This window comes from Oncorhynchus kisutch, linkage group LG6, assembly GCF_002021735.2.
Source record: "Oncorhynchus kisutch isolate 150728-3 linkage group LG6, Okis_V2, whole genome shotgun sequence".
NCBI classification, from domain to species: domain Eukaryota; kingdom Metazoa; phylum Chordata; class Actinopteri; order Salmoniformes; family Salmonidae; genus Oncorhynchus; species Oncorhynchus kisutch.
Window position 1 is genome coordinate 42,262,173 of NC_034179.2, and position 8,896 is coordinate 42,271,068.

The window sequence follows — 8,896 nt, forward strand, 5'->3', positions numbered from 1 at the left end:
CATACAATTATCTGTAAGACCTCTCAGTCGAGCAGTGAATTAAACCATTTTAAAAGCAGACATTGCATATCACTTTGAGTATGGTGAAGTTGGGGCAAAGCAATTCACTTTTTGTACTGAATACAAAGTTTAATGTTTGGGGCAAATCCAATACAACACATTACTGAGTACCACTCAATATTTTCAAACATGGTGGTGGATGCATCATGCTATGGGTATGCTTGTAATCGTTAAGGATTGGGGAGTTTTTCAGGATAAAAAAAAATAAACGGAATGGAGTTAAGCCCAGCAAAATACTAGAGGGTAACCTGGTTCAGTCTGCTTTCCACCAGATACTGGGACATTAATTCACCTTTCACCAGGAGAATAACTTAAAACACAAGGCCAAATCTACACGAGTTGCTTACCAAGAAGACCGTGAATGTTCCTGAGTGGCCGAGTTACAGTTTTGACAAAATCGTCTTGAAAATCTATGGCAAGACTTCAAAATGGCTGTCTATCAATGATCAACAACGAACTTGACGGAGCTTGAGGAATGAAAAAAATTATAAATGTGCAAATGTTGTACTATCCAGATGTGCAAATCTCTTAGACTTACCCAGAAAGACTCACAGCTGTAATCGCTGCCAAAGGTGATTCTAATATGTATTGACTCGGGAGTGTGAATTCTTGAGTAAATTAAATATTTCTGTATTTCATTTTCAATGAATTTGCAGAAATTTAAAACTTTGCCATTATGGGGTATTGTGTGTAGATGGGTGAGAAAAAAATAGGTTTAACCCATTTTGAATTCCGGCTGTAACACAAATGTAAGTCAAGGGCTATGAATACCTTCTGAAGGGACTGTATGTATATTCCTAGCTTGTTTAGACAACAGTTTAAAAAATCTATACAAAAGAATACATTAACGCCCTATATAGTAAGTGGTTAAAAAAATATTATATTTCAATATTATCCACGACCAATATGACAGAGCTTGAAGAATGTTTAAAAATAATTATGGCCAATTGTTGCACAACCCAGGTGTGGAAACCTCTTAGAGAAAGACTCACAGCTGTAATCACTGCCAAATGTGTGTTTTACTGTATCTTATCAAGCTATAGTAGTATAATTTTTTTTTCCACTTTGACATTAGAGTATTTAGTATAGATTTAAACAATTAAATCCATTTTAATTCCACTTTGTAACACAAAGAAAATTGTGAATACTTTCTGAAGGCAATGTATAATTCTTTAAAAGATAAACATTGGATGTAGCTTTCAGTGTATTTAACCTAAAATAAATGTAATGTATCTTTCATAGCAAGTTATAAGGTACTAGCCCATTTGTGAAAGGGAATGTTAGTATACAAACAAATGCTGTAGGCTAAATGGCATACAGGATACAAGTACACAAAGTTATCTTTTCCCTTTTAATAGTTGTATTTTGTGTTTCTGTATTTGAAAATGGTTTAAACTCTTATTTCTCTGATTTAAAAGAGAGCCTAAAATGGTCATGTTTTTATGAAATGCCTGGCTTGCTCCTCTCATGATGTGAAGCACAAACATGATCACTAGGGGGCAAGCTTGCATGCACTCCTGGTTAGATATACCTTACTCCCATCTTTCTGTAATGTCTTTCAACCCATTCAAACACAGAGGATGCAAGTCGTCTCGGTTGCTCCCTCTCATCTCCTTCATCTGTAATGATGAAAGATGGTGAAAGCAGATTTAAGTGAAAGCTATTTCCTGATAGGCATCCACAATATTTCCACCTATCCTGTGACTCCAAATGAGTGTAAAGGAGATAAGGAAAGGAAGCCACTGTCGACTATTAAGATGCACCCTAAAGTACATGCATTACACTGTAAGTGAGCGTCCTTAGTACTGACAGAGGCTGGTTGCTAGAGGAGATGGATAGTTTATCCTAAAAGGTTGCTGATGGAACACTAGTCAGTCAGTGGCAGCATTCTAACTCCTCCACGCTAAGGCTATTGGTATTGATTGAGCAGCAAATGCTGCTGACTGATGTATTTTCTTATCAGTTGAGGAATGAAGTCATGGGGAAAAAGTGTGCTGTGTTCTTCGGTATTGATTATTTTCAGGTAAAGCCCACTTATCCACTGGGCCTGTTGAGCTACACACTATTAGACTACGTTGCACCCCAGAAACTTGAACGGCAGCCACATTGACACATTCTTAACGTTGGAAACCAACAGTGGAAGTGTATGGTCTTCCCTGTATTTGATTTCACATTAGGGTTCTCCCTATTCAATCAAAACTGCTATCCAGGTGTTGCTGGTAATGTACACAGAAAGGATTTGCTCTACTAGAAAGGCCCAAAAAAGGCCCATAGGCCAACAATTTCTATTTGTTTAATCATGATGTCCTTTATGTATGTGACCTTGCATCACCTATTGGGGTCACATTAAGGGTAATGCATTTCTAGATTGTAAAGCTCCTTGGGTTTTATGGTTTGTTTGATTTTTACATTATGCAGCTGACACATTTTAGAGGAACTGTGGCTCCCTCGTCTCGCAACCACGGCAACCACCTCTAGTGCAAAGCTCAGCAGTGGAGCCAGGTTTCCATGGTAACGGGGGCCTTTTGTCGGGAGTGCGTATTTTTTATTTTATTTTTTACTGTTGTGTGTGTGGGGGGGGGGGGGGCTTATAATGGAGAGTTATTAGATTGTTGGTGAGTGAAGATTCCAGAAATACATTCTTACAACATGAGGACCATGAATCAAATATCATCGAAGAACAGAAGGTGTGTGAGCTGAATCCTGGACAATGAATATAGAACCATCCTATCACATCAATAATGCAACAGCTGGATATTTCATAATGACATAAAACACTATCCACTCCACAGTTAGTCCTGTAAAATCCTAATTTTACCAAAGATTGCTAATATATTGACAGTAATAGACATTTTCTCACACAAAATAGACTTTATCTTGCCCCTCAAACTGATTAATGGAAAAATAACACAATTTAAACGTGTAATGAGTCTGTCTGATGTCGTGCCTCACCCCTTTCTACCGCAGCAGGTGGGCACAGCTCCTCTTGAGTGATGTCATTTATTCCATTGAGCTTGGCAGAGTTCCCACTCTCTCTTACACTCAGTTCTACATGGTTCCAACCACTCACACCCTTTTGCGCCTTCTTCTTTGCTCCCCCCCCCCCCCCCCCCCCTTCTCACGGTTCCTTTATCGCACTCATTTACACTCGCAAATCCGCTCTCTTCACACAACGGTTGTTGAAGGTTTAAAATTAGTACCACACTCGCAAATCCGCTCCCTTCACACAACGGTTGCCGAAGGTTAAAAAAATATTAATTTGAAGAAAAAAAAACGTAATTTCACTTTGACATTATGGAGTATTTAGTGCAGATCACTGACAAAAAAAAATCACATTTACATATATTTCAATCCCACTTTTGCAACGCAACAAAATGTGAAAAAAATCCAAGGGGGGTGAATACTTATGATACCCACTGTATTTAGCGTTTCAAAATGAAGGCCATTTCGATAGATGGAAACTCGGCGTGAGTGGTACTAATTTAACCTTCGACAACCGTTGTGTGAAGAGAGCAGATTTGCGAGTGTGGAACTAATTTAATAACTAAAATATAGTTGTATATGTATTCATCCCCTTTTTTTAGGTAAGCCTAAAGTTGTTCTGGAGTAAAATGTGGCTTTACAAATCACTTAATACAGGAAGTTACATGGCCTCACTCTGTGAAATAATAGGGGTTGTCATGATTTTTTTATGACTACCCTTTCCTCTGTCCCACATACATACATACAATACATACATACATACATACAGTACATACAGTACACACATACAGTACATACATACACACACACACACACACACACACACACACACACACACACACACACACATACATACATACATACATACATACATCTGTAAGGTTCCTCAGTCAAGTATCACATTTCAAGCCCAGATTCAACTACAAACACCAGGGAGCATTTCGAAAGCCTCTTAAATAAGGGCAGTGATTGGTAACAATAACAAATCAGACATTGAATATCTCTTTAAGCATGGTCAAGTTAATAATTATGCTGTGTGTGAAGTATTAAACCACCCACACACACATCAAAGATAGTCATCCTTCTGAACTGAGCTGCAGGACATGAAGAAAACTGCTCAGGAATGTCTTCATGAAGCCAGTTAACTAGCTATGATGGGAGAAAACTGAGGATGGATCAACAACATTGTGGTGATTCCAAAATAATGACCTGCATGACAGCGTGAAAGGAAGAATACAGATGTACAGAATAAAAAGATTCCAAAACATGCATCCTGTATGCAATAAAACACTGAAGTAATACTGCAAAAAAACAAGGCAAAGGAATATACTTTTTTGTCTAAATGCAGAGCCTTGTGTTTTTTGGCAAATACACCACATTTATGAAGAACTGTATGTGTACAGTATGCTTGACATTGGCAAAGACTGGGGTGTTTTTCAGGATACCAAGAAATGGGAAGGCGCTAAGCACAAGCTAAATCCTAGAGGAAAACCTACTTCAGTTTGCTTTACACCAGACACTGGGAGAGGAATTCACCTTTGAGCAGGACAATAAGCTACAACACATGCCCAGATTTACATTGGACGTGCTTACCAAGAAGACAGTGAATGTTCCTGAGTGGCCAAGTTGGTTTTGACTTAAATCTGCTTGGAAATCTATGGCAAGACTTGAAAATAGCTGTCCAGCCATGAATCCCCAACACCTTGACCGACTGAAGAATTTTGAAAAGAATAATGGGGAAATATTGCACAATCCATGTGTGTAAAGCTCTTAGATATTTACCCAGAAATACTCACAGCTGTAATCACTGCCAAATGTGTTTGACATTGTTTTATTTTTCCTAAATCTTTATTGGTGTGTATTTTTGTGTAGATCATTGACAAACAGTTACAATGAAATAACTTTTAATCCCACTTTGTAATACAATAAATGTGAAGAAATCCAAGGGTGGGCGGGTGTGGGATACTTTTGATACCCACTGTAGATTCACGCATTGTCAAAAATAGATGCAAAGATGAACTTATTGTCATTTATTGAGCAACACGACAAGGTCAAAGCAGTTACTCACAAACCCAAACTAATCATAGTTTATTGATAATTAAGGTGCTAATCTTTAATTCCACATACGTTCCTATGATTCTCCAACTTCTTGTTCAGGTGGAAGTATTATTATTATTTTATTCTAGTTTAAAGGGATAGTTAGATTTGTACAAAACATTATCTGATTATTTAGCAATGTCCAGAATCTTCTGGCTTGCACTTATTGAAAGTCCAAACATTTGTGGAAGGCAATATTGTAAGGGAACTTAACGATCAAATGTCGGTATACCCTTATTCCATATTTTCATTGCCAAGTCAAAAATCGAAATAAAAATGTACACAGAAATTGCATAATGAAAGAATCCCAAAGAATAAAAACAATTTTTTAAAGACCACACACAAAAAAATACTAAACAAGCCTCGATCTTGAAGAGGGGAAGTTGAGGGTATTCTTTGGCAATGTCAGCATTAAATCCTCCAAAATCCATATCCAATCAAAGGACTGCAGAAGATCAATCGACTCTGGAATTTGATCAAAGACAGTGTTGAGTCAAGATACTAGTTTAGGGGAAATCTCAGTTGGATTTGCTTGATTCCTTGTGTCCTCTTGTTGCCTCCTTTTGAAAAAGGTCTAAGGTAAATGAGGAGAGGAGGCGAGGAGAAGAAACAAATGACTCTCCTTGTCCACTAGCTTTTTATCAGGCAATTTATGTTTACGGAGGAGGAATCCCAAAATACTGTACAAGTGTTTAAAAGAAATGCAGATAGTTATACTAGACATTGTATAGATCAAAGGATTAGTAGCCTATCATTTTTTTATGTGTGCATACTTTTCTCCTCTGTGAAAACCACATCTGATTCAAAGGGGGTGTGGCAGATTTCAAAACTCTTGCAGTAGGATACACCTGTGTATCATCCGCTGGAGGAGGCAATTAAGGAGAGGACAAACTCCTCCGTTCACCTACAGTATTAACGAATTGAGACTCTCCTTCATATTGTTATTGACCACCCTCAGCCCCCAGCTGTGCCCTGGACTCCATATGTGAATTGATTGCCCCCCATTTCTCTTCAGAGTTCGTACTGTTAGGTGACCTAAACTGGGATATGCTTAACACCCCGGGCCATCCTACAATCTAAGCTAGATGCCCTCAATCTCACACAAATGATCAAGGAACCTACCAGGTACAACCCTAAATCTGTAAACATGGGCACCCTCATAGATAACATCCTGACCAACTTGCACTCTAAATACACCTCTGCTGTCTTCAACCAGGATCTCAGCGATCACTGCCTCATTGACTGCGTCCGTAATGATTCCGTGGTCAAACGACCACCCCTCATCGCTGTCAAACGCTCCCTAAAACACTTCAGCGAGCAGGCCTTTCTAATCGCCTGGCCCGGGTATCCTGGAAGGATATTGACCTTATCCCATCAGTAGATGATGCTTGGTTATTCTTTAAAAGTGATTTCCTCACCATCTTAAATAAGCATGCCCCATTCAAAAAATGTAGAACTAAGAACAGATATAGCCCTTGGTTCACTCCAGACTTGATTGCCCTTGACCAGCACAAAAACATCCTGTGGTGTTCTGCATTAGAATCGAATAGCCCCAGCAATATGCAACTTTCCTGGGAAGTTAGGAACCAATATCCACAGTCACTAAGGAAAGCAAAGGCTAGCTTTTTCAAACAGAAATTTGCATCCTGTAGCACAAATTCCAAAAAGTTTTGGTTTTGGGACCCACCCGTAGCACGCGCTCCAGCAGGTATATTTCACTGGTCATCCCCAAAGCCAACCCCTACTTTAGCGGCCTTTCCTTCCAGTTCTCTGCTGCCAATGACTGGAACAAATTGCAAAAAATCACTGAAGCTGGAGACTTATCTCCCTCACTAACTTTAAGCATCACCTGTCAGAGCAGCTTACCGATCACTTCACCTGTACACAATCGATCTGTAAATAGCCCACCAAACTACCTCATCCCCATATTGCTATTTCTTTTGCTCTTTTGCACCCCAGTATCTCTACTTGCACATCATCTGCACATCTATCACTGCAGTGTTAAAGCTAAATTGTAATTATTTCACCACTATGGCCTATTTATTAGTTTACCTCCCTAATCTTACTACATTTGCATACACTGTATATAGATTTTTCTATTCTGTTATTGACTGTATGGTTGTTTTATCCGATGTGTAACCCTTTGCTGTTGTTTTTGTCGCACTGCTTTGCCTTATCTTGGCCAGGTCGCAGTTGTAAATGAGAACTTGTTCTCAACTGGCTTACCCAGTTAAATAAAGTTGAAATAAATAAAAAATATGGTTACCACTTATCGGTTTCCGGGTCAGGGAGAAGAGGAGGATGGAGAAGTCGAGGGGAGGCAAAAATCTTCATTTTAATTTTGTATTGATGCTTTGGCGTCAGTTTGGAAATCTATTTGAACTTTTCTTATTTTTGAAACAATAAGTATATATATATCATGTTCTGGGGTGTATTCATTATTGCACACCATAGCAAAATGTTTTGCAATGAAAATTAGAGTTTCTTTTTAGGTCCCTTTCTGTTTCGGTCTGTTAATTTCAGTTTGGTTCCTAGTAAATGCACCCCCAGGTTAGATCAGTGAAAAAAACAAAGATATACAAAATCTGACAACAAAGCGCATGAAATGTTGGTCTAAATTATTTGTTTTTTTTCTCATATTTTTCTCATGTTACACAAGCACACTTCAGTCGCACAATATAAGCCCATTGTCACTTGTATGACTTTGCCACAGTGGGTAGGGGAACATTGGAACTGTGTAATCTAAGCACTGGGTGACCATAACCATGTTCTGATCGGAAAATGACGGTGATGATGTTACGGCTTAGACACTCAGCTCCATAACATTACATCAACAGTCATCTACAAGACACACTGCATTAGCCCCATAACAGACTGCCGCTAATCTGATATGCTAAACCAGTTAGTGCTGCTAGCAGAAGAGTCTAGCCCTAATGTACCAGGGAGAGATCATGGCATGGCCATATGTGTCTGCATCACTCTCTGTGCACCACAGTGTTAAAATAGTGTGTAAAACCGTAACATGAGCAAATGGGTTTCAATTCCTATGAGGCTTTCAAAGGGATTTCATCTCCACCACAGAATCAGATTTAATCCAGTCAGGGATTAGGGACAGGGAACAGGCCAGGGATTGACAAGGAGCTGAGTGGGTTTATATTGTGCAAGTGTGTGTGTGCGGGGTGGTGGGGATCTGTTGGTGTGTGTGTGACGTAATGTGTGTAAAAGCCATCTGTAACTCACATGGTGACAAAAACCAAGTTGACAGAAATGCCTCTACAACAACCATCTTTGTCTTCTGGTATGGTGGACTGCTGCCTGTTTGGCATTCTCTCAATCTTTCACTGCCTTTCGGTCTCTCTCTCTCTCCCTCTCTCTCTCTCTCTCACCAATAAATACAGGTACAGTATAAATAAAAGGGCAGGTTTCTTTGACGTCATCACAGATTCTCACCATACTCCCTCTACTTTCCGCTCTCATTGAGGTGGGACCAAAAATTACAACCTTCTTCCTTAACAAGCAAACTAAACTAACCACTACCCCTAGTCTAAGGGTCCCTCCTTTCAGCTTCGTTTCCACACCAGCAACACTCTGTCCCTGTCAAAATGCTAATCAGCCTAGCATATTCACAGGCATGGTGCTAGCTGGCTCAGTTGAATTAAGCTAGTTTACCTGCAATTCTACCCATAGAATGATAAATAGCAGGTTCCAGGAAAATATAATAATGTAGCCATGGCAGACAGTCTGCATGGTCTCTATA